Below are 26227 nucleotides of genomic sequence, written 5' to 3'. Positions count from 1 at the left end.
TAAATTTGTTTTAATTGAATTATTTGATTTTTATATATTTTTTAAATGTGAATATGTTATATATAAAATGAAGTATTTTACTATGAGTTTCTTATGTAAAGATTGTCTGATGAAGTGACTTTTTCAGTTGAGAAAGCGTTAACCTGTTTCTAATAAATTGTGAGATAACAGCAGCCATGTGTCAGTATACCATTTTATTTTTACCCAAAGTATTTAAAGTAGATTGTTAGTTAATGCTAGCCCACAATAAAAACAATACATACATGAGAAAGAGACCATTTAACATTCTGCTGAAAAGACAGTGCATCAGAGTTATCTCCATTGGTAAATGGGTATAAAACCCTAACTACAGCCCAGGTAACTTGTGTTGAATTACTGGTACAGGCTCCTGCAGGGGTTGAAATGGTAAGGATGGGAGTGATTATTTTCAATGGAAATGGTGGCAGAATACGGCCACTCTGTGCCACAATCCATTGTGGGTCAGCGATGCCTGGGTGCTGTCATGGGACATGTATCTGGTTCCACAAGCCACGAATGAGGTAACTTTTTCCAACAAGTGCACAGAAGCATTCGTTATGGTCTCCATGGTAATGTGGAGACCATAATGAATGCTTCTGTGCACAGAAGCATTCATTACGGTCTCAGACAAGTGCACTAAAGCATTCATTATGGTCTCCACATTACCATGGAGACCATAATGAATGCTTCTGTGCACTTTTTCCAACAAGTGCACAGAAGCATTCATTATGGTCTCCATAGTAACCATGGATTGCATGCCCCCTGCCCAAAGTGGGGAGGCTACAACTTGAAAAAAAATAACCTAATTATTGGGATGCTACTGAGGACACAAGCAACCCCTATGACTGCCTGGATGACTGCATCTCTAAAGCTGCAGGAAGCTTAATGGTCAGCAGGTAAAGGGGCAAAAAACATTAATAAGTGTGGTGAGGGGGTAACATGTTTCCACAAGGTGCAGGCCAGGATGAGAAGGGTGAGGTGTGCTGCAACAAAGAGTTCTGAGACCATTGATCTTTTTATGTTCCTTCCTGAAAGTATCACTGGCCGAAAAATCTTAGTTATCAGGACAGACCGTCAGCCATCTCTCTCGACTCAGTTTCTGTCTAATCTTTCAAGCCATGAAAGATCCAGCCCTAATTTAATCTTTTATTCCTTTGCAGAACAAATGGTTCCTCAAGTTCCAGGTTAAATAACCTAAACCTTCTTCAGTAAATAAATATTGCTCTCTGGCATGACTGAGTCATATCTCAACATATCCCTCACATCTGGAAAAAACTTCTGCTACATGTCAAGGAGAGTAACACCCTTGCCACCTTCAAGATAAACCTAGATAACTGGATGGGGTGGTTTCAAATTCTCCCTGGTCTATCTTGCACTGCCCCTCCTGGAGGACAGAGAGAACTTCTGAATAATAGTTATTCTCTAGCCTTGAAATGGTCTGCAGACTAATTGCCTAGTACCTACCTATGAAACTAAGAGTGATAAGAAATCTATAACCTACTTACAGGTGATATGGTAATAAAAAACAATACGGAACTACCAAAAGCAATGCTTCATGTGTAAGCACAAAGGTTCTCAACATTAGCTCTTTGTAGATGGGATGGATGTAAAGATATTTAGTAGGAAAATCATAATACCCATCTCCCACAAGTCAATTTCTACCAGCCAGTGGAGACACACAGAGTATGTGGGTTAATGCTGTAACTGAGCTTAGTGCCAATTTCCATCCTGTAAGCATATCACTATGTGCAGCATGTTATAGGGCCAGTGGTGACAGAAACTCTACAGTCAACAAACAGCATCTACAGTTCACTCTTGGCCACTTCAAACTGTGTGAATAATAAGGAAATCTGTCACTCATTTGCCACCAACCAGTGAAGTAAAGGGATTACAAGCCACCCTAAGCACTTAGCCATTTAAGCCAGGAGTGAGGAGTGAGGAATGAGCTAGAGGAGTGCAAAAAGGAGCTTGGTTTGTTTCATGAAAACACCACAAGGACAATAAACAAAATACTATAAGAAAACTGGATGCCCTGAGAAATGAGGAAATACTGACCAAACATCTTGGCTTAACAGGATAAGATACTCACCAAAGGTGGCCAGACGGGACCTAACATTAGAAAGGGTTCCCATCAGGAAGTCTTGTGATGTTATATGTGGATGCTTGTCGTCTCAGACTATTCTATGCATCATAGATAACTATGTTCAAGTTAAATTAGACCATTCAAGGAAAATTACCGAAAACTGCAATGTGAGAACACACTGTGCACTGAACAACAGCAGAACTGTAAATAAATGCAGACAATGTTACTCTGGAGGAAGACTTGGTTACTTGTATCAAACGAGAGATCCTGGCACAACTAAATAATTACACTGACAATACCAAATAAGTGGTTTAACTAAACATTAATGGGCAGGACTTGTGGCAATTAATGGGATTATTGCCTGGATAGGCAAGATGTCATGAAATGGCTGAAGGTGGGGACTGTCAATCTTTGCCTGAACAACATGCTGCCATAATGCAGTTGAAACAAAGTTGGTGAGACTCATGAAAAGGTGCTAGTCTTGCTGGGCATGAAGAACATGTAGAGCAGCAGCTGTTTTCAATGGACTACAAGGCACAAAGAAAGAATCTGAGACTGGTCCGTATGTCAGAAGGACAGAAGGGATGCATTTTCTGGACCACATTTAAACCAAGACAACACAGCTTACTGGATTTATAAAGGATTTTTTTTTTGGATGTTGAGAAAGCAGACCACCTGAAAATTGTTTTAAATAAAAGAAAGTATGGTAAACTGTCAGTAATCTTTTTTATCACGGTATAAAAAGGAAAACAGTGCTGTGTTAGGAACTTAAAATAACTGTAGAAGTTTGTGTACATTCACTGCTGCAGTACTGACATGTCAATATGAGGTTCCTGCCTACAGGGAATCCAATGGTCCATTAAACTTCCAACACTATCTTTCCCCTTCTTGCTTCAGTTCACCCCTTCTCACTACGAAATAAAGATGCAGGTTGTTACAGAGGAACAGCTGATACTGTTTTCAGAGCTAACTTGCCTGTCTTAACCAGGAGGCAAGTGTCAATGTGTCAGAGAACAAGTATCCTGATGCAGTCTTCCAAAGGAACACTGACCCAACCACAAAGCCCAAGCCACCTCTACAGGTTCTAGGTCAGTCCAGAAGGAGGGTTCTTGGAAAAGGGTGGAGTAGAGTAGGAAAGTGATTAGGGCATCCACCTCATCTCCCAAACAAAGACAGCGAGGGGTGTGGATGGGGAATTAGGGCTGTGACAGTGAATATACCCTAACAACTGCAATTACATTTCCAACACAACTGCACCATGTTCATCGTATATGAGTGCTGCAGTCATCACATACAAAACTTCCAAAAGTCTAGGCCGAGTGGATTACTGTCTCTGAGGAGGTTGGGAAGAAAGCAGACCATGAAGGATGAACCCTAACCCGGCCATGAATGCATTGTTTAGAGAAGACAGGAACTGATGACCAGGTAACTGCTTCCAAAATATCCAGAGTGTTATAACACCACTGAAGAAGGCTGCTATGGCTGCAGTGGTTCTAGCCGAGTAGGCCTTGACATGACAAGGAACAACCTTGCTATGAAGTGGATAACAAAAACAAATGCTCTCAGCTAGCCATTTTGATAATGCCTGCCTGTTCAAAGACTATCCTTCCCTGGTTTTGGAAATAAGACAAACAGTTGGTCTGACTTCTTTATCAGTTTTGCCTTGTCGATGTAAAATCTCATTTACAGAGGTATATTCAAAAAGCATAAATCCTTTACTCCCTCTTCCTGGATATTTGGAAAGAAGACAGTGAAGTGAATAGACTAGTTTAGAAATAGTTATGTTATCTCTTTAGGTATGAAAGTAGGGTTGGCTCTTAATATGACCCTGAAATTGTAAAAAAATGGTTATTTGCACACAACAGCTTGCAACTGCAAAATCACTCTAGCAAATGTAACAGCCCACCAAAAAGGCAGCCATTTGAGAAAAATATCTGCAGATTATATAAACAGCTAGTTCAAAGAGTGACAAAGATGTTTTTTCTGATAACAGAGTTGAGGCTCCATGACATATAATGTCTCTCTTTGGTGGTCCAAGATCCAACACTCCCTGGGGATTCACTGGCAAGCAAGCTGAACCAGTTATCATATTTACCTTCATAGAGGCATACAACTGCCTGCTCTGTAAAGGTCTAATAAGTAGGTGAGGGCCAAGGACACCTATGCCAAAGCTGGGTCCTGGTCTCTGGCAAAGCACCAAAGACGGAATCCATTTCATCACACTAGGCAGGATTTTCCTGTGTTAGCTTACTTTGCCTTCCTCATAGTATTGAGCACATCATGTAAGAAAATGTGCCTGAACAGGATGAGTGTTAGATTTTCTCTAAAGAGGCTGCTGGAATAAGGCAATCATCTGGGTAGGCACAGCTATGAATGACTTTGTTCCTGCAATGAGGGATTATGATGTCAGATTATGAATACTCTGGGTGTACTTATCAAGTAAAAAAGGTGAGTTAGTATTCAGAACCCTCCCTTGCCTTGACTCTTAAAAACTTTCTGTGCACTTCTGCAATGGGAGTGTGGAGGCAGGCATCTTTAGATTCAAGATGACAATAAAGGCCTTAGGAAAGAAAAGGGGCTAAAGACCTTGCAGTGTATGAATTTTGGAACTTTGAAGAACTTGTTTAACCCTGACAAATCTAAAACTGGTGCCCAAGTGCCTTCTTTTCTTCACAATAAAAACAATCTGGGGTAATATCAGTTCTCTCTTCCCATTTTGGTACTCTTACCGTAGCTCAGCTAGGAGGTCTTCTTAAAGAGCAGTGACCATGTAAAATTGCACCTTGACAACTGGGAGATTCCTTGAGAATTTGGATTCATTTACAAGAGTTTGATTCCCTGTTTCTGAATGGCAAGGATCACAGGTCACTGGGAATGGGCCCCTACTTCCTCCCAAACAGGCCCAAGTAGCCCCTATTTTTACAGGTAGACAATAGACTGGAGGGGACAAGAAAAGATTGGTATTATGGTAGGCTTCTGAGGGAGAGGGTGGAATGAACTTGACAGAGTCATAGCCATTTCATCTGGATGCCGTGATCCTGAGGTCCTCCAGGATTTGCTTTTGTTCTGCTTGCCACCTTTTTCTGTAGCATGTTGCATCTCCCTTGTGACATTTTCCCTTGACATGTTTAAGGTAGATACGCCCAGCCTGGGAAGATTAATTGTCTTTGTGTTTTTTACTGTTAATCTTGGAGCTTTTCTCCCCGGGCCTCCGCTGAAAATGGACATATATCCAGTCGGGCTATCCCAGTCAACAAATGTAAAATAAATAAATAAATAAAATAATTTTTCCTGTACTTCAGACACTGGGAATAAAAATGCTGTTTTATAGGCTGCAATTTTTCCCCTTTCCTCCTCCAGTCTTTGAAACACCATGTCAGGCATGGGTCCAAAGAGGAAATCCTTGTCTAGTGGTGGACTCAGGGGCTCAAACTTCACTTGTGCCACAAGTGGCCAGGTCCTCAGCTAGGCATGTGTTCTAATCAGAGTCCCAGTAGCTGCTGTCCTGTGTAATGCATCCAGTACACTATGGACAGATTCCATAGTGTGCTTGGCAACCTGGGCAATGGCATTACGACTCAAGCATCTCCCTTTCAAGTCCCTGCCATTGGTCCCTTCTGCTTTAGACTTCCATTTTTTTAAAAACTTTTAAGAATTATCACTTACAAAATTAACCATATTAACATATTCACAAATTACATACACTCTCTACCATAATTATCATTAATCCTACAGAGGTTCATAGATTGGTACTAGGCTATCGGCCCTAGGGCCTATACAAGCCTAGCCATAATAATTCCCTGGATATTTCTTCCCACAATATTTACTTCCCTGGACCCCTGTCTGGCAGGGCGACTGATGTGATCCCCAGGGTGAATTTCCTACCTTCCATCCAATCGTCAAGGTTCATTTTAAAGAGGTGCTCTACTTGACATCTATGGACAGGCTATTCCAGAGTCTGGGAAGTCTCTGGGTCAGGAAACTATCCCTCCAGCATGTTTTGTTCATTGTGATGACAAGGTTTAGATCCCTGGAGCATGTGGCTCTGAGGGATTGGAATTTCTTTAAGTGTAGCATGTCCAAGAACTCTGGGTTTGACATGGCCTTGTATGTTAAGCAGAGATCACCTCTGAGTAGACGATATGCGACAAGAGTATAGCTGGAGGTTTTTTTTGACGGTCAGCATAGGGCATCTGCTTTAGGTCTGTGATTACACACACTAACCAATTCTTGCCTCCACTTAAACATTACTCCTTCTCCAAAAAGTACAGTTGTGTACGCTTACCATAAATGTAGATGTTCGAGTGTATTCACTGTTGCAGTCATTACATCTGGGTTACCTGATTGCAGGTAGCCCTCACTCGGCCTGATTATCAAAGCAAAGGCTTGGGTCCTGCGTCGGTTGCTGTCTCATTTTCCATGACGTCAGGTAGTCAGGGGTATAAAGCATGCAACCGACGCCATTACATCAGTTTTTCTTGCCCCGGATGTCAGGTGCCCCCCTAATGGGAAGCAATTATATACAAGGTTACACCTCCAACAAAAAGTAAATACACTAGAAAGCTTTAAGTATAGTAAACAAGAAAAGAGGTATAGTTAATAGAAGTCAGGAAGGGTAACCAGGACTGCAACTGTGAATACACTTGAACATCTACATTTATGCTACGTGTACACAACTGTACTATGTTCTTCGTGTTTCACTGTTGCAGTCATTACATTTGGGTAGATTCCCAAAGCCAAGGAAGGGAGGAGGCAATTAGATAGCATTAGGACCAGCTATTAGGCCCTGCAAGACTGCAGTGGCAAAACCAGCTCAGGATTTAGAAAAAATTGGCAAGTGGTAATGCTTGGTGAAGTTATGTACACAACTCCAGGTAGCAGCTTCTAGGATGTCCCTGGTAGGAACACCTCTGAGAAAGGCTGTAGAAGTAGATGCAGCCTTGGTGGAATAGGACCTTATCCCCTGTGGGGTAGGTTTTCCATGGTGCTTATAGCAGAAATTAATGCAATGGCCTATCCACTTAGAAATGGTTTGCTTTGAAACGGCCTTCCCCTCTGCCCCTGCAGCAAATGCAACCAGCAGCTGTTCAGATTTCCTGAGAGGTTTAGTCCTGTCCAAGTAAAATCTAAGTTGTCTGTCCACGTCCAAGGAGTGCAGTATTCGTTCCCCTTTGTTCTGTGGATTAGAAAAGAAGGTTGGCAAATGAATGGACTGATTAAGGGTCACACTGGATACCACCTTAGGTATAGGTTCATAGGTAGGTACTAGACTATCTGCCCGAGGGCATTTATAAGCCTAGCCAGAGAGTGTCGGCTTTCGCCGCCCCACTGATTAATTAACTGATCCTCTAATCAAGCAGAGCCAATGAAGTGATCCCAGGGGTGTATTTTCTGTTATCCATCCACTCATCAAGGTTTCTCTTGAAGAGTGTTAGTGAGGGGCTCTGCCTGATGTAATTTGGAATTTTGTTACAAAGCATGGGGAGTCTCTGTGACAGGAATCTATCCCTCCAGCATGTTCTATTTATTGTTGTGGTGAGGTTTAGCTCACTAGAGTGCGTGGCTCGCAGTGACTTGGATTTCTTTAGGTGGAGCATGTCCATCAATTCTGAGTTGGACATGACTTTGTAAGTCAGGCAGAGATCACCTCTGAGTAAGCGATATGCCACTGAGTGCAGCCAGAGCTTTTTCAGTCGTGCTGCATAGGACATAATGTTTGAGACCAGTAATCCTCTTGGTGAGGTACTTTTGTGGTCTTTCCAGCTGTTGGAAGTGTCTTGTGAGGTACATACCAAATGGGGCATTGCACTCTATGATGCGTCTAATGAGTGACGAGTAGAGGGGCACTATAACCTCTTTATTTCTAGATGCGAACCCTTTAGTAATTAGATGGGCAACATAGAAGGATTTTCTAACTACTTGGACAATATTATTGTCAAAGGAGAGATTACAGGATTTTCTAACTACTTGGACAATATGATTGCCAAAGGAGAGATTACTATCTACCTGGGTCCCCAGATCTCTTATTACCTCTTCTGTATTAAGGGGGCTGCCACCTATGTGGTAATTCGTGGGTGTTTTGTTTTTCCCAAACGGGATGACTATGCATTTTTTGCCATTTAGCTTGAGGCCATGACTGACAACCAGGTGTCCGTCTCAGTAAGGCCCTTTTGTAGGATGTCCGTGTAAGCTGGAGAGTCAATTATGGCTCCCACTTTGCAGTCATCGGCGAACTTGGTTAGCCATAGTCCTGTGTTTGCCTGTACTTCTGAGAAGTATATGCCGAACAGTAGGGCTTCCAGGACCGAGCCTTGCGGGGCACCACTTGTGACTGGTTTAGACTCAGACCTGGAGACCGCTATTCTTACTGTGTGAGTTCTGTCTGTAAGCCAGGTGCCGACCCATTTCGTGACACAGGGGTTTATGTTCAGGCTGCTGAGTTTTTCTGTAATACCAGAGTGGAGAATGGTGTTGAAAGCCTTGGCGAGGTCAAGGTAGGCTGTGTGAACCACCTTTCCCTCGTCTATGGCCTTGGTGACTGTCTCGAAGAAGTCAACCAGGTTTAGTAGGCATGATCTCCCCTTAAAGCCGAACTGGGTCGGGTCAAGTGTTTGGAGGTTCCCAATGTCTTTGTTAATGAGTTCCATGATGATGTGCTCCATAGCCTTGCAGATCAGGCTAGTCAGGCAGTTACCAGGGTCAGTTGTGGCCCTTCCATTGTGGAGAGGAATAACTGTTGTTGTGCGCCATTCTATGGGCACGTAGCCTGTGGAGAGGCTGAGGTTGAACAGCATGTTTGGGTGGGGGGTTAGTTCGTGCAAGACGCAGCCTGGGAAACCATCTGGTCCCATTGACACTGTGTTTTTGGCTTTTGAAACGGCTGTTTTCACCTATGCGTGTGTGACTTTTGGGACACTACACTTTTCCGGTATTGTTGTGGGCCCTTTTGGAGGTGAAAGGGGGCTGAAGTTTGCACTGAATCTATCTGCCAGGATGTTGGCAATATCAGTAGGTTCAGTATATTTTGTGCTATTTTGTACTAGTTCAGTGCATATCTGCGAGTTGCCACTTAGATTCTTAATATAGCTAAAGAAGATTTTGTGGTTATCTTTTGAATCCTTAGCTATTTTTCTTTTGAAGTTTGCATTGGATGATTTCATGAAGGACCTTAGCTTCTTACTGATACTGATCAGGGATGTCTTTCCTTCTTGGGATTTACTTTTTTTCTGAACTAGTTTCCTCCTTCCATTGTATTGCCTGTTTATTGCAGGGGTCCACCAAACTGGTTTCCTTCTCTTACAGGAGTGAATCTTGGTTTTGCTAGGGATGGCACGATCCATGCATCCTTGTAGGTGCTCATAGAGTGCATTTGTAAAGGTTTCTGCATCTTGGGCAGCGTTATCTTTTAGCATGGGGACTGCGAAACTTACCACCTCTGTCTTAAATAAGGTGAAGTTTGCTTTAGAAAAGTTTTTTACTGTGGTTTCCTTAGTTGGGGGTGGTGGTGGGGTGTGGACATCCAGAGTGATTAGTTTATGGTCTGATCTAACCAGTGACAGGTTGACCTCCGGTGTGGAACACCTGTCGCCCATGTTGGTGATGACCAGGTCCAATATGTTTTCACCTCTGGTAGGGGAGTTTACCAGCTGATCCAGGGCATTTGAGTTGATGAATTCCAGGAAGCGCTGGGCCTGGGAATTTGTACTCTAGTAGTTTTCCCAGTGAATGGTAGGGTAATTGAAATTGCCCAGTCAGGGTGTTTGGTAGGACCTTCATGTTTTCCAGTGTCTCCAGAAAGGCGGAGTGGTGGTCCTGGGTCATGGAGGGTGATCTGTAGCAGGCCTCAATTTGCATTGTAAATCTGCCCGATGTTAGTTGCACATGGATGATCTCAGAGGTATCATGCTGCGCCACTAACCTGGAGGTGTAGGTATCCTTGATGAATATGGATACACCCCCTCCTTTTGTGTTTCGGTCTGTGTTCTGTGGCCAAAATGTGTGGTATGAGTTGTAGCCAGGTAGTGCTGGGGTGCTCTCTGAAGCCTTGAACCAGGTTTCAGTTACTGCACAGATGTCGATGTTCTCCATACTGAGGAGTGCTTCGAGCGCGTGCATTTTGAGATTTAAACTCCTGGCGTTGCGTAGCATAACCCTCAGTTTTTTCTTAATTGTGCTGTTTACGGAGGTGGGTTTGACTTTTGAGCCTTGCTTAAAAAAGGCACTATGGGGGCAGCAAGAGCCTTCACCAGTATTCGAAAGCCTAGGGGTGACAGGTGCAAGCAGTCTCTTGCGAAGCAACGCGGCTTGTCGAGCATGTCGTCTCAGGCTGACAGACACTGGATTCCCTTTGAATGACACCAGAAGCTTAGCCAATTGTTGAAATTGATGATTTTTTTCTTTATACTGAGGTATCATTCTTGGTGAGGGCAGGATGCTACTCAGGGTCAGGGTCATACCAGCCTGTGCTACATGATCAGAGAGCTCTTCCATGTCTCTTTTCATGTAGTCCAGTGAGGTAGTCTCAGGTCATTCACACCAACATGAACAATGACAGAGTCATATTTGTACTTGTTCTGGAGTGACCCGAGTGCTTGTGTTATGTGGCGGATTCTGGCTCCCGACAGGCAGCTAACAGTAACCTTCTGCTTGTCCAGCCTAGTGAGTGGGACGTCAGTGTGCCTGACTATAGAGTCACCTATTACTAGTGTGTTAGGTATGTTATTTCACTTTAAGGGCTGTGATTGTGCAGCACACTGATATTGTGTTTTATGTGTTGTCTGGTTTGTGATGGGAAGTGCAAGTTGTTTGGGTGTCTGCTTTGGAAGTCTCTGATGCTTTTGCAGGTTTTTATTTAGAGCCTCCGAGTACGATTTTGTTTGTGTGTATTTTTTGCCAGTGCTGTTTTGGTAGGTCTGTGTGCAGCTGAAGTTGTGTGTTAACCTTCCCTTCTTGACTGTCTATTCCAGTATTGGGTGGAGACAGCTTAGTTTCCAGTTTGGCTGTATAATTGCATCTCTCGCATATGTTAGTGTTTTGTGGTAGGAGGAGAGGGATGTCTGTGTACATGAGGCAGTTGTAACATTGCCTCAGGATACCCAGATTCACCAGCTGGACTGGAGAGTGCACCTGAAGTTGCCCTTTGGTCATGCCTGAATAGTAGGGTGAGGCACAGCTGCTTAGTCGCTTGGTTGGTGAGGGGTGAATAAAGAGCCCTGCCCTGCTGGGCAATCAGTGTTAGGGTATATTAGTGCTTGCTATTAGGTCTGAGCAAGTGCTGGGCTGTAAGATGCTTTTTAAGTGCTTAGGTTGAGAGTTAGACTAGTTTCAAGGGAAAAACTGAAGAGGAGACTTAGTGGAGCTGGGAATAATTTAACCGTAGCTAACCGACACTGCCCGGTGCGCAAAAATGTGCAAACGCGTTTTTTATAGTAGGGAAATGAAAGAGAGAAATTTGCCCAAAATGGCCAATAAAACTACTAACTTCTGGGCTGGAACCACTCCTCCAGGGACAGATAGGTTGCTCAAAGCTCCCCTCTCTCACAGGTGAACAGAGAAACTTCTTTCTATCCAAGTAAGGTATGGGCAACTCAGAAACTAGTATCACAGCCCTGAATTCAGCACTAGCCTGAAAACTGGACTAATACTAGCTTAGAAAGGCGGCAAACAAGGATTTTTTTGTTTTTTTTTTTGAAAAGTTAAGGCAAAAACAGTAAAAAAAAAAAAAAAAAAAAAAAAACACTTAAAACAGCTTTAAACGACTATAAATGATCAGAAAAGGCTATCGCACTTTAGTGTGTAGCGTACAACAGTTAAACAAATTAAACAAAAAGCAACTTTTTAAAAGTGCAGGCAGTCAAATAAGTACAATATGTGAAAAAAAACAAACTTTTAAATCACAATAAACGCTGGCAAATCGGTGTTTAGGTGGAAAACAGTTAAGTACAGAAAGTACAGAAGGCTTGTATCAGTTTAAGGCTTTCGAGTGCTACCCAGTAGGTTAGTTACAGGAAAGACGGGAAACAAGCGCAGATGAGGTCTTTTAAACCAGGAAGTTGAAAGAGATGAATAACTATCCAAATGCTCAATAAACTGCAATTTTTGGGCCAAGAACCTCTCCTCTCGTGGTAGACAGGCTACCTAGTGCTTACCACTCCCACTGATAAGCTAGAAGGCTTTCCTCCAGCACAGAAAGGCTTGTGGGGCTCAGAAGCTTACCAACAGTCCTGGATACAGCAACTCTGTATCTGGACTAGGCTAGTTACAGGAAAGGTGAGAAATAAATGCAAGTCCGGCTTTTAAACCAGAAAGTTGAAAGAGATGGAAAAAAAACTGCCCAATGGCTAATAACTACACTTTTTGGGCCAGGAACCACTCTTCTTGTGGTAGATAGGCTACCTAATGCTTACCACTCCCACTGATAAGCTAGAAGGCTTCTCTCCAACACAGAAAGGCTTGGAGGGCTCAGAAGCTTACAAAGAGTCCTGGAATACAGCAAATCTGTACCTGGACTAGACTAATTACTGGAAAGGCAGGGAACAAGTACAAACGTATGCTTTTAAGCCAGCAAGTTGAAAGAGATGGAAAAGGCCAAATAAACTACAATTTCTGGGCCAAAACTCACTCTTCCCGTGGAGGACAGGCTACCTAGTATTTACCACTCCCACTGATAAGCTAGAAGGCTTTCCTCCAACACAGAAAGGCTTGGAGGGCTCAGAAGCTTACAAAGAGTCCTGGAATACAGCAAATCTCTACCTGGACTAGACTAGTAACAGGAAAGGCAGGAAACAAGCGCAAACACAGGCTTTTAAATCAGAAGGTTGAAAAGAGATAGAAAGGCTTCCCAAACGGCCAATAAACTATAATTTCTGGGCCAGAAACCACTCCTCCTGTGGTAGATAGGTTACCTAGTGCTTACCACTCCCACTGATAAGCTAGAAGGCTTCTCTCCAACACAGAAGGGCTTGGGGGCTCAGAAGCTTACCAACAGTCCTGAATAAAGCAAATATGTACCTGGACTACACTAGTTATAGGAAAGGTGGGGACCAAAAGCAAAAAGGGCTTTTAACCAGAAAGTAGAAAGAGATGGAAAAACTGCCCAAACAGCCAATGAACTACAACTTCAGGGCCAAAACCCACTCTTCCCATGGTAGATAGGCTACCTAATGCTTACAACTCCCACTGATAAGCTAGAAGGCTTCCCGACAACACAGAAAGGCTTGGGGGGGCTCAGAAACTTAACATCAGTCCTGGATACAGCAAGTCTGTAGCTGGACTTGACTTGTTACAGGAAAGGCAGGAAACAAGCTTAGAATTTTTTTTATTTTATTTTATTTTTTTTTAACAGAAAAGCAGCTAAAACAGCAGTAAATACAATTCAAATTGTAGTGTAGGCCAGCACACCCGAGTGTGTAGCAACACTACAGCAAATACAGTTCAAATAAATGCAATAAAATTAACAAATGACTAAAAAAATGCAGAACGCAGTCAATTAGAAGGCTAATAGCAAGCAGTAATAAGTGCAGAGTACGAGCGACTGACCAGATAGCACTCAGAAGAGCAATTAAGACAGTTACAGTAACAGCAGATGAATAATATACATGTATATATATATATATATATATATATATATATATATTTTTTTTTTTTTTTTTTTTGAGAGAAGGAACAGAGCAGGATTAAGTGGCTACAGGGGTTGTCCTTCCCAAATGCTCTCTTTGTACACAGTAGGAGTGCCTGAAATCCGAATATGATCTCACTGCACTAAGTTGAGTGAGCAAATGAGATGGGCCCAGAAGGAGTATCCAAACACAAATCTACAAGAGGGGTGGGCTATTTCAAAGCCACCAACATTAATACCAAAACAATAACAGGGAGGGTGGGGAACTAACTGTTGAGAAACAGCCAAACTTCAGTTGAGTTAATATTCAGTGAAAAAACATAAATTAAATACAGTACTATATGCAAAAGAGCAGATAAAAGTGTACTTAAATTCACTTATACGTCCAGCTGATTTCAGGAAAATGTTAGCTGGCCAAAGCTCTGATATTAAAGGATATATAAAGGAAGGATTGGTCCTGAGGGACACCCTGTCTGCATGAAAGATGATGAAAGGTTCCACTGCCATGAAGGCCTATAGTTCAGACACCCTTCTTGCAGAAGTAATGGCTAGAAGTAAGGCTGTTTTCCAAGAAAGGAATTTCAACTCTGCAGTTGTAGCTGGCTCAAAGGAAGGTAGTGTGAGCTTTTCCAATATAAAGTTTAGCTGGCTCAAAGGGAGGTAGTGTGAGCTTTTCCAAAATAAAGTTAAGGTCACAGGCTGGAGTAGGGGCTCTCCTGGGTGGTCTTAAGTTTTTGACCCCCCGAGGATGAGCAGTGGATGAGAGAAGAGGGGTGGCTCTGTATTATAATGTGCTGAAATGGCCGAGGCATGAATTTTAATGGAGAAGGAAAGGCCCTTGTGAAGCATCTCAGTTAAGCATTGAAGAATATGTGGTAAATTGAGCACTGTTGTGCCCACCCCCTGAGTTTGGCAACAGGAACAGAATCTTTTCCACTTTTCAGCACAGGATTTTCTAGTACTAGGCCTCTTTCACTCCTTGCCTCCAGAATGACATCCATCACTTGCTTACTGAGGGAAAGTAATGGAGAGCTCAGGTAATTAGCCAGGCTGCAAGGTTCAGGGTTTGAAGCTGAGGGTGCAGAATTTGGCCCTCCTGCTGGTACAGCAGGGAAGGGGCCTGAGGCAGGTGCCATGGTTCCAGCAGTGACACATTGCGCAAGAGTGGGTACCAGTGTTGGTGTGGCCAGTCTGGTGCAAAGAGTACTGTCCTTGGTTTGTCCTGTTTGATCTTTAATAGAACGTTGGAGAGGAGAAGCGGAGGGGGAAAAGCATAAACTGATAGTTTTTTCAGGTGAAGGACAGTCCTTGTGCAGAATTTGTCCAACTGGTAGTTCTGAGAGGAGGCAAACCGGTCCATCTCTGGGCTCCCCCATTTGTTTCTCAAAATGTTGAATATCTTTGGTTCCAGTTTCCACTCGTGTGGGTCCATGAGATTTCTTCTTAGGTCATCTGCCAGTGTATTTAGCTTTCCTGGCAGGAATTGAGCTTGCAGGTGCACTTGGTAGCTCAAGGCTGTGTTCCATAGAGCCATGGTTCGTCTTCCCCCCTGTTTGTTTATGTACCACATAACAGTGGTGCTGTCCGTCTTTACCAATAACTGTCCTGGAAGAATGTGGTCCTTGAAGGCTGTCAGAGAATTCTGCACAGCTAACATTTCTTTTTGACTGATATGCAAGTGCATTTGACTCGGGTTCCATTTGCCCTGAATGTACTGCCCTGCCAAGTGAGCCCCCCATGCATAGTCTGATGTGTCTGTTGTTAGGGTTTGGGCGGCAGGGGGTAAAGTCAATGGCAGTCCCTTGTTGTCGTGGCAGGCTTCTGCCCACCAAAGGAGCTCGGTCTTTATACAAGGAATGATAGGAATCGATGATTCCAGGTCCTGAGAATGTTGACACCATAGGCTTTTTAGATACCACTGTAGTTTCTTCAAATGCAGTCTTGCATATGGAATTAGCAGAATGCAAGAGGCCATGAACCCCAGGGCTTGCAGTATTTTTCTTGCAGATAGCTGGGTCTTTGTGGCCAACAGTTTGAAGTAGGCAGTCAAATAAACTTGTTTCTCTGGCGTGAGGTAGGCCATCTGGGAAGTTGTATTCAAGCTCGCTCCCAGGAATACAATTTTTTGGCAGGGTACTAGGTGTGATTTATTTTAGTTTATGGTGTACCCCAGTGAAGTTAGTAGTTCCTTTACAAATGCCAGATGATTTAATAGTATGTCCTGGTTTTCTGCCTGAATTAGACAACCGTCCAGGTATGGGTATATTTGAATATTTCTTTGCCTGCAGAATGCAATGACTGGAGCTAGGCACTTAGTGAATACCCTGTGCGCAGTAGGTAAGCCAAAGGGCAGTGCAGGGAACCGATAGTGCATGTAGCCTGCTCTGAAGCGTAGGTATTTTCTGCAAGATTCCCTTATTGGGATGTGCAGGTAAGCTTCCTAGAAATCCAATGTTGCCAAACAGGCATTTTTGCTTAGCATGGGAAGCAGCAGAAGAGTTAGCATTTTGAATTTTGGGATTACCAAAAAGGTGTTCAAGATAGAAAGGTCCAGGACAGGACGCCATGAGTTGTCTTTTCTGGGTACCAGGAAAAGTCTTGAGTAAGAAGCTTGCCCCCCATTCCTCTTCTGGGACAGGTTGAATAGCCCTGATACTTAGGAGAGAGAACCTGCTTTTGAGCCTCTACCCACTGATTTGGGGGTAGGTCTGGCCAACCGTTTGGGGTTGGGTAAGGAGTGGAAGTGGAATCTGTATCCTTGGGAAACTATATTTAAAACCCATTTTGTCTTGGGTAATGAGTTCCCAGTTTTCTGCATGCAGGGCGATCTTCCCCCTAAAGGAACAGTCAGTTGAGCAGGGCTTGGAAGGATTAAGATTAATTCATTGTGACAGTTTACCATAGGGGGGTATATTACTACTTCCAGCTTTGGAAGTGGGAACCCCCCACTGCTTAGGCCTGTTGAGTACCTTGAGACTGAAGCCTGGGTGGTCTGCTGATCCTGGGTTTGGACTGAGAAGGCCTGGAAGAGACAGGAAACGACCAATTCTTAGAAGGCTAGTGCCTACTAAATCTGGGAGGCTGTACTTGCAGGAAATCTTTAACAGTTTACATAAATTTAGCTTTTTCCTCCATCTTTTTAAGTACTTCTGCTTTGTTGCCAAAAAGGCGGTCTTGGTTTAAGGGAGCATCCAGTAATTTAGCTTTAACATGATCTGACAAAGTTTGCTCCTCAAGCCAAGCATGCCTTCTAAGTACAAACCCAGTGACAGCAGCCCTGCAAGATGCCTCTAATGAATCAGAACCACACGGCAAAGTATGTTTACCAACTTGTTCAGCAGAATGCATTAAATCCTGTAATTCTTTATTTTCAGCACAGTCAGGAATCAACATAGTTTTCTGTTTAAGTAACCCAATAATATGCTGCTGATACTTTAACATATGAAACTGGCAGTTTAAAGCCCTAATGGCCAAAGTAGCAGAAGTGTATACCTTCTTACCCCATCTGTCCAGGGCCCTGGAATCTCTATCAGAGGGGGTAGGGTTTTTGGCAGTAGTAGCCTTAATGCCTTTGGGTCCCTGTGAAATGGTCTCTAGATCCGCTGTAGGATTCTTAAAGAGGAACTTGTGAGAGTCAGGTACTCTGTAATACCTGTCAGGTTTCCTGGGAGCCGGAGGTAAAGTGTCTGGGGCCAGGCTAGATTCCAAGAAGGCATCATCTACAATGTCCAGTACAGGAGGGATAGCTAAAGGCCTGTGTAAATACCCTAAGCCTCTTTTTGGAGTCAGAGTAATCCTGGCTTTCCCAGCGGAAATGCTATCCAAGAGTAAGCAAAGTTTCGCCAAAAGAGAAATCTTCTGGAGGGGAAGCAGAGGGAATGGAGTACTCTGCATCAGAATCCTCATACGTAGATAAGCGGGTCATCAGAAGAAACAGAAATTAGAAGGGTGGCTTCCCCTGATTAGAGTAATAAGGTCTTCAGCCATTCTTATCATTTGTTTTTTAGGCATAGGGGCCTGACCATACAGTCAGGGCGTCGGTTTTCTAGGCGTGGATCGAGTTTTAGGCCTTGAAGAAGATGACGTTGATTTAATATGCAAGTCAGTAGGCCTGAATACACCCTCAGAAGCTGGTGACTGCACAGCGGCTCCGGACCCATCCAAGGTAGAGACATCCGCAGGTTCCATAGTCTAAGAAGCATCTCGTGGCATACCGGACTCCAAATGGGTCTCAGTAGAGGCCTGCGAATCTAAAGTAGTGGGTATCAGGGGCTGCAAAAGCACCTCACTGAGTACCGGCGAACTGGCGACTAGCTTAACGGAAGCACCATCGGCAGCTTTCGACCTATGCGGTCGGTCACTGTTTTTATCTTTGAGTTTTTTCGGAATGTCAGTAGACGGGTTGCTTACCGAAGCCATTTCTGGATAATTGAACCATGTACCAAAATAGTTAGATGCGAAAATGAAACTGTCACCAAATAGTTTGAGGACTGAATAAGGCACAAAACCGACAGTGAGGGACGTCGTGGTCTGGACCTAAGCAAGGAATGCAGTACGAATGAAAATCTTTATGCGGTATTTGATTTCCACAAGTAATACAATTGTTAACTTTTACCGACATTGGTTTAGAGCAAGAAAAAGGATCCCCAATGGGGTACTTAGCTTTATTGAAGACTTTGGATCTGAAACTCGAAAATGAAAATTTCAGGAGTCGGCCAACAGGCACTTGCGAACTGCTTCTGCTTCAGGCACCACACGGGAAGAAAGACTGATGTAATGGTGTCGGCTGCATGCTTTATACCCCTGACTACCTGACGTCATGGAAGACGAGACAGCAACCGACGCAGGACCCAAGACGTTGATAATCAGGCTGACTGAGGGTTACCTGCAAGTAGATAACCCAAATGTAATGACTGTAACAGTGAAACACGAAGATCATTATTCTGCATGTATTGTTCTCACAATTTCCATTTTTTTCTATGTAATTTGTTCCTGCCCTTTTCTAAACATCTCACTTCTAGTTCTTTCATCTTTTGTTATGATATTTAATGCTTCAAATACTTTTGGTTTAGATTTTGATTTCCCTGTTGCTCAGGCTGCTGCAGAAAGACTCACCTACTGCCAGCTGTGATATTGAGAAAAGATAAGAGTTTTTTCTCATTTTTTGTCTGCATTTTGATTTAATATCTCTTTAATCTGTATAACTGTATTTATTCTTCTTCTTGTGTGATATAGCTGTATATGTCTTAGTGTTGACGTCAGCTGTAGTGAAATCCTTTGTCTGCAGGCCTTGTCTGTTTTCTTAGTGGCAGTAAGTTTTCAGAATTAGTTTCATCCAGCCAAAGTATTCCTGCATCTGTATTGTTTGGTTTCTGTCCTGTGTTTTAAAATCAGACATACCTGTTGCTCAGGCTGCTGCAGAGAGATTGACCTACTGCCAGCTGTGATCTTGAGAAAAGAAAGAGTTAATTCTCATTTTTTGTCTGCATTTTGATTTAATATCTCTGTAATCTGCATAACTGTTTTTCCGCACCCACCCTCCCAGTTCTTGTTTTGGTCTTTTTGTCTTGGTGGCTTTGTGTTGCCCGCCTCTGGTATTAAGTCGATACTGGACACTCCCACCCAGTCACATTACCTCAGCTCATTCGACTGTTAATAGTGAGAGCCTAGCAAAGGCCCACCCCTTTAATTATCTTATTATCTTCTGCCTCTTCACTTTCTACTTAAAAAAAAAAAAACTGTTTCCTACATTTCCTGGAACTAGTGTAGCCCAGACACAGACTTCCTGTATCCTGGACTTTTTGTATGCTAGCGGTGCTCTTCAATTTTTTCCCTCAGATCTGCTAGTTCTCTGCTCTCCTGCACTTTTATTAGCCTATTAGTCTAGCATTTTAAACTACTCCCGGTGCCAGAAAGTCTGCTCTTCAAACTTTCCGTTAGAACTAGCTGGTTTGTCAGTAGTAGCACTAAAATCTGAATCCCTGTGACTAACACTTGCTATAAAACCTGCTGTAAAGCACTAGGAAGCCTTAAACTGATACAAGCACTCAACTCTCCTTGTTAATAAGGAGAAATTAATCATAGGCTCTAAACAGCCTATAATTGCAAAGTACCTTGCCAAGGTAAGGGAAAACAGCTCTTGTACTTTACAAAAGAAACACTGAACCAGGCATGTCCCAACGGTCAGCTTCCGGTGATTTCTCCTGTCCACCTGGTGAATCTGGGCACACTGGGGTAATGCAGCAATTGCCTCATGTACACAGACAACCCTCTCCTCCTACCATCCAACACAACAACCTGTGAGAGATGCACTTACATAGCCAAACCGGAAGCAAAGCTCTCTCCACCCAAGATTGTGCTAGACAGTCAAGAGGAGAAGGTTAACACCTGCACTACACCTCAAGCAACACATAGCCCTTTAAAACTCACGCCTCCAACATCCACACATAGGAACACTAAACCCACTTATGTGGAGGCCCTTAACATTAACCTGCCCAAGCAACAAGGACCTTTGAAGCTGAAAAGCAAACAAACACAAATCACAACCAAAGTGTCACATAGCTCACAACAACAATGTGCCACCCAACAACAGCCACTAAGGCAAGACAACGTGCCCAACACTTTAGTCATAGGCGATTCTATAGTCAGGCACACAGATGTCCCACTCACCAGGCTGAACAAGGAGAAAATTACAGTCAGCTGCCTGTTGGGTGCCAGGATCTGCCACATCACGCATGCACTCAAGTCACTCCACACCAAGTACAAATATGACTCTAACATTGTCCATGTTGGAGTGAATGACTTGAGACGTACCTCCCTGGACTACATGAAGAGAGATATGGAAGAGCTCTCAGATCATGTGGCCTAGGCAGGTATGACCCTAGCCCTGAGTAGCATCCTGCCCTCACCCAGAATGATATCACAGTATAAGGATAAAATGATTGACTTCAACAATTGGCTAAGTTTCTGGCATCATTCAAAGGGGATCCAGTATCTGTCTGCCTGGGATGACATGATCGACAGACCATGATGCTTTGCCAGAGATGGTCTGCACCTCTCGCCCCAGAGATTCAGGTTACTGGCTAAGGTTCTTGCCACCCCTATAGTGCCTTTTTTTAGGCAAGGCTCAAAGGACAAAACGACCACCGTTACGGATATAAGCATGCAAAATCTAAAGGTAATGCTACTCAATGCTAGAAGTCTAAACATCAAAATGCACTCTCTCGAGGCACTTTTAAAAATGCAGAACATCGATATCTGTGCAGTAACTGAGACCTGGTTCAAGGCTCGAGAGAGCACCCCTGCAATACCAGGCTATAACTCTTGCCACATTTTTCGGCCACCAAACCAGGACAGAAACATTAGGCAGAGGAGTGTCCATATTCACTAAGGATATTCACATCTCCAGGCTAGTTGCCCAACACAATGCATCTGAAATTCTACAGGTACAACTAATACTAGGTAAGACTGCAATCCAAATTGTAGCTTGCTACAGATCCCCCACCATGCCCAAAGATTCTCACTACACCTTTCTAAACATACTGGAAAATATTAAGATACATCCAAACACCCTATTACTGGGCGATGTCAACTACCCTGCCATTAATTGGGAAAACTATTCGGGCACCAACACCTTAGCCCAACGGTTCTTGGAATTCATAAATTCCAATGCCCTGGCTCAAATATCCTAGACCTGGTCATTACCAACATGGGAGATCGATGCTCTATGCCAGTGGTCACTCCCTCATTGGTCAGGTCTGACCATAAGCTAATCACCCTTGACGTCCACATCCCACTCTCAACCCCCAGTAGGGAAACCTCCATAAAAAACTTCTCCAAAGCCAACTTCATGCTACTCAAGTCAGAAGTGGCAAACTTCATGACACCCATGCAGACGGGAACTGAAAGTTCGACTGCTGAATCCTACACTGAAGTACACTGTGTACGAGCACATCCACTCATGCATGAATCGTGTCATTCCAAATAGAACCAAGATGCTCTCCTCCAAAAAAAAAAAAGAAGCCAATCTGGTGGTCCCCTGCCATAAACAAACTATACAACAGAAGGAAGAAACTGTTGCAGGAAAGAGGAAAATCCCAGGATGCAAAATACTCCCTTACCAGCCTCAGTAAAAAGCTGAGATCCCTCATAAAATCATAAAATTCCCCAAAGCTAATTACGAAAATAAAATTGCCAAAGATTCCAAGGACAACCACAAGGCATTCTATAGTTATGTCAAGAATCTAAATAATGGCAATGCTCAGATCTGTTCTGAGCTACAACAGAATGGCATTAAATATACTGATCCCAAGGATATTGACAATATCCTGGCAGATCGATTCAGTGCCGACTTCACCCTCCTCTCACCCCCTTAAGGACCCAGCTCAATATTAAAAGATTGCCAAATTCCAGTAAATACGGCCACACAGGTAAAAAACGCACTCTCCAAAGCTAAGAATACAGCATCCATGGGACCAGACGACATCCTGGGCTAAGTACTACATGAACTACAAAATGAACTGGCACCTCACCTAAGTGTCATGTTTAACCATGGCCTCACCTCAGGCTTCGTGCCCAATGAGTGGCGCACAGCTACAGTTATCCCACTCCACAAGGGGGGATCCACCTTGGATCCAGGGAACTATCGTCCCTGTCTGACAAGCCTGATCTGCAAAGCCATGGAACGCATTATCATGGAACTTATAAACAAAGACAGACAGACATTGGCAACCTTCAAACACTGGACCCCACCCAGTTTGGTTTTGTAAAGGGCCAATCTTGTCTCCTCAACCCGAGTGACTTCTTCGAATCAGTATCCAGAGCTGTGGACGAGGGCAAAGCAGTCCACACAGCCTATCTGGACCTTGCCAAGGCCTTCAACACCATCCACCACTCTGGAATTACAGATAAACTTACAAAGCTGGGCATTAATCCCTACGTCACTTGATGGGCTGCCATCTGGCTTACTGACAGAACCCACACTGTAAAAGTAGCCGACTCAAAATCCAGCTCCAAGTGGAGTACCTCAGGGTTCAGTCCTGAGACCGCTCTTGTTTGGCATCTACTTCTCTGAAGTACAGGCCAGCACTAAGGGACTCTGGCTAACAACGTTTGCAGATGACTGCAAACTGGGAGCCATTATTGAATCCCCAAATGATGTGGATATTCTACAAAAGGGCTTTACAGAAACAGATGCTTGGTGCCAGAGCCATGGGCTCAAGCTCAATGCCAAGAAATGTATAGTTATCCCCTTTGGGAAAAACTATGAATTACCACATAAGTGGCAGTATACTAAACACCTAAAGTGTGATAAGGGACTTAGGGATACAAGTGGACAGTGGTCTCACCTTTGATAACCACATCGCCACAACAATCAGGAAATCCTTCTATGTGGCATACCTCATCATTAAGGCCTTTTCATTCAGAAAAAAGGAGGTCATTGTCCCACTGTACTCATCCCTCATTAGACCCATTATAGAGTACAATGCCCCGTTTGGTAAGTACCTCACAAGACATCTGCAACAACTGGAAAGACCACAGAAATACCTCACTAAAAGAATCACAAGCCTAAAGCAGATGCCCTATGCTGACCATCTAAAAAAAAAACTCCAGCTATACTCTGTCGCGTATTGCTTGCTCAGAGGCAATCTCTGCTTAACATACAAGGCCATGTCAAACTCAGAGCTGTTGGACATGCTACACTTAAGAAATCCCAATCCCTCAAAGCCACACGCTCCAGGGATCTAAACCTGGTCATCACAATGAACAAAACATCTGAAGATAAAAGGCAAGAAAAAACAAACTGCTACTAAACCAGCACAGCTCTTGATGCCAAACAGCAGGACTAAACGCCTCCCAAACACACGTACGGTTGTTCTGGAAGTCAAAGCAAAAACAACAAGCTGCTACTAAGCCAACACAGTTCCTAATTCCAAGCAGCAGAACTAAACACCTCCAATAAGCACAGTCAGAGAGGTGAAACTCATCAAAGACAAACTCAGCCAGATAGCCAAACTCAATGAAGCAGGTCTTTTTAAATTCCAAAGGGATAAGCAAATAAGACGCCAATAAACGAACGACTTCAATTTTATTAAGCACCACGATACTGCTTTTCGTCGGCGCCCTGCACCAACTTCTTCAGACTTTGAAAAATAACAACTCACGCTTAAGTGCTACTACATTTAAAGCCATTGCAAGCAAAGTCTATTACAAAACACACCCTCCAATTACCTTAAAGGAACAGGCACAAGTAGCTTCAATCTAACTAAAATGTTCCTCTCCCATAAACACACAATATAAAAAATTGTATGTGATATAAAATATGCAACTGTAAAACTAATACTGTTCCTTACATAGCACTTAAGTAATGCAATCGAAAGATAATAATATTATAAAAGCACACTTAACCAAATACACATAAGACTGACACATTAAAATAAATAAAAAAGCATGCCATAATATTTCAAGTATTGATAAAAAGATATTCCATCTACCAAACATGGTATCAAATATATGTCAAGATCGGTCAGCCGGTCCTATGTCCAAATCACACCCAGTGTTTTACCCCCCCTGCATCATCTTTCCAAACTCCTCAGCTTAAGGACACAGCTGATAGATAACATACTATTGAGGCCGGGGTGATGGTAGGCTTCAAGTCTCAACTGCCACATAAGCTCCTTCATTTCTAATTTCAGGGATTCAGTCCCCCCCCCCAATTCACATAGTTCAACTGGTCAATGATTATAAATGTAAAATCATGGCCAGGGTGATTGTAGACATGACTTGCTAGGGCATTCTCCAGTTTAATCTTCTTCATGGCATATAAATGTTCGTACATGCGTTTATTCAATCTCCTGTCTGTCTTGCCCATATAAAAAGCTGGGCATGACGAACAAGAAGCAAGATACACCATGTGTGTCAATGCACAATTGTATCTCCCTTTGATAAGGTACTTGGTGTCCCTAATCATGAAATATGTGCTCGACCTCACATATCTACAATGTTTGCACTTATACATGCCAGCTCTTGGAGTCATGTTGCCACCTTTCCTTTCTAACATGTTCTTGATATTCAGACCCCTCCTAAATGTAATCTTTGGGGCCGGCCCTAAATTATTGGGACCTGTTAGTTCAGTTGGCAACAAACCCCAATTTTTCTGGATGATGGACGCTATAGCTCTAGCATCCATGCTAAAGGTAGTAATGAAACTGCAATGGTATACACCTCTAAGTTGGCTGTCACCCCTGGGGTAGCTATTCTCTGGGACAAAGTGACTCAAAATGGGTTGAAAATAGCCCATTTCCCTTTTGGATCTAACCTCTAGACACAAATCCACAACCAACTCCTCAGGGTAGCCCCGACATAAAAACAAATTCGATATGAACCAGCACTCTTCCTGGAAGTCACCATCTCTCGAGACCATTCTGGCCGCCCTCACAAATTGGCCTTTTACTATTGATCTCTTCTGGAAGGCCGGATGTTCACTATCGAAGTGCAAATAAGAAATTGGAAAAAGTGGGCTTGCGATGAATTTTGCCTAAAAACTGGTTCTGGTTGTTGTCCTTGAATAATTCCACATCTAGGTATGCTATTCTGTCTGTATCAAAACTAGAGGTAAACTTCAAAAAATCCGTGGACTTGTTGAACATCTCCGCCAGGTCATTGGCCACCGAAGAGACACCCTTGAGAATGATACAAATGTCGTCCAAGAAATGGGTATACAAGGATACTCATTCTAGGAAGATAGAATTAGTAAACACGAATTCCTTCTCCCAATGGGCCATGACCAAGTTGGCCACACTCGCCCCACATGGTGAGCCCATGGGTACTCCAACTAACTGATGGAACCATCTATAGTTGAAGGAGAAGTAGTTACATGTTAAAATGATGTCCAATAGGTCTTTTACCATTGAAGTTTCACTCGCTGGTGCCTGCTTTGTGGTAATTTCCAACTCAATCCATTCCACCGCTACATCATGTGGAATGGATGAGTACAGGTCGACAACATCTACTGTCAGAAAGTGGTAATCAGGACTGTACGAAATGTTTTTCACCTTCCCCAAAAAGGACCAGGAATCTTTAGAAATATATAATTCACTAGCCACATATTTTTTTAGAATGTGGTCCACAACTTTGGCTGCTGCGTATGTTACACTCCCTCTAGCGCTCACCAACTGGCGCATGGGAGGGTCTCTAATGTTTTTGTGGATTTTCGGGTTCCCGAACAAAAGAGGTACTCGAGGCAATGCACATTAAATGAAGTTGAAAATTTCCTGGTCAATGGATTCATTAATAAACATGTCTTCATAGCAAGACCGAACTCTTGCCAGATTTCCATTCAACTCATTCTTGGACACCTCTTGATAAGTTTTAGAAGACAAAATTGCTGACATTCTGTTGTTATAATCATCTATGTCCATTGCAACCAGGCCGCCTCCCTTGTCGGGTTGCATAATTCTGACTGAAGAGGCACATAATTCATTAAAATCCACCCTTTCTTCTTTGGTAAT

At 43.2% G+C, this 26227-nt stretch overlaps 1 protein-coding gene across 1 annotated transcript in view; it reads right to left on the bottom strand.

Moving 5' to 3' along the window:
* Nucleotides 1-26227, bottom strand: part of DHX8 (DEAH-box helicase 8) — a 959075-nt gene that overhangs the window by 865870 nt on the left and 66978 nt on the right. The gene's annotated exons all lie outside the window — the stretch shown is intronic.

Source organism: Protopterus annectens, chromosome 13.part0, assembly GCF_019279795.1.
Source record: "Protopterus annectens isolate FY-2018-M chromosome 13.part0, PAN1.0, whole genome shotgun sequence".
Lineage (NCBI taxonomy): Eukaryota > Metazoa > Chordata > Ceratodontiformes > Protopteridae > Protopterus > Protopterus annectens.
The sequence above is the reverse complement of the archived record's forward strand: the minus strand, read 5'-3'. Positions and strand labels throughout refer to the sequence as shown.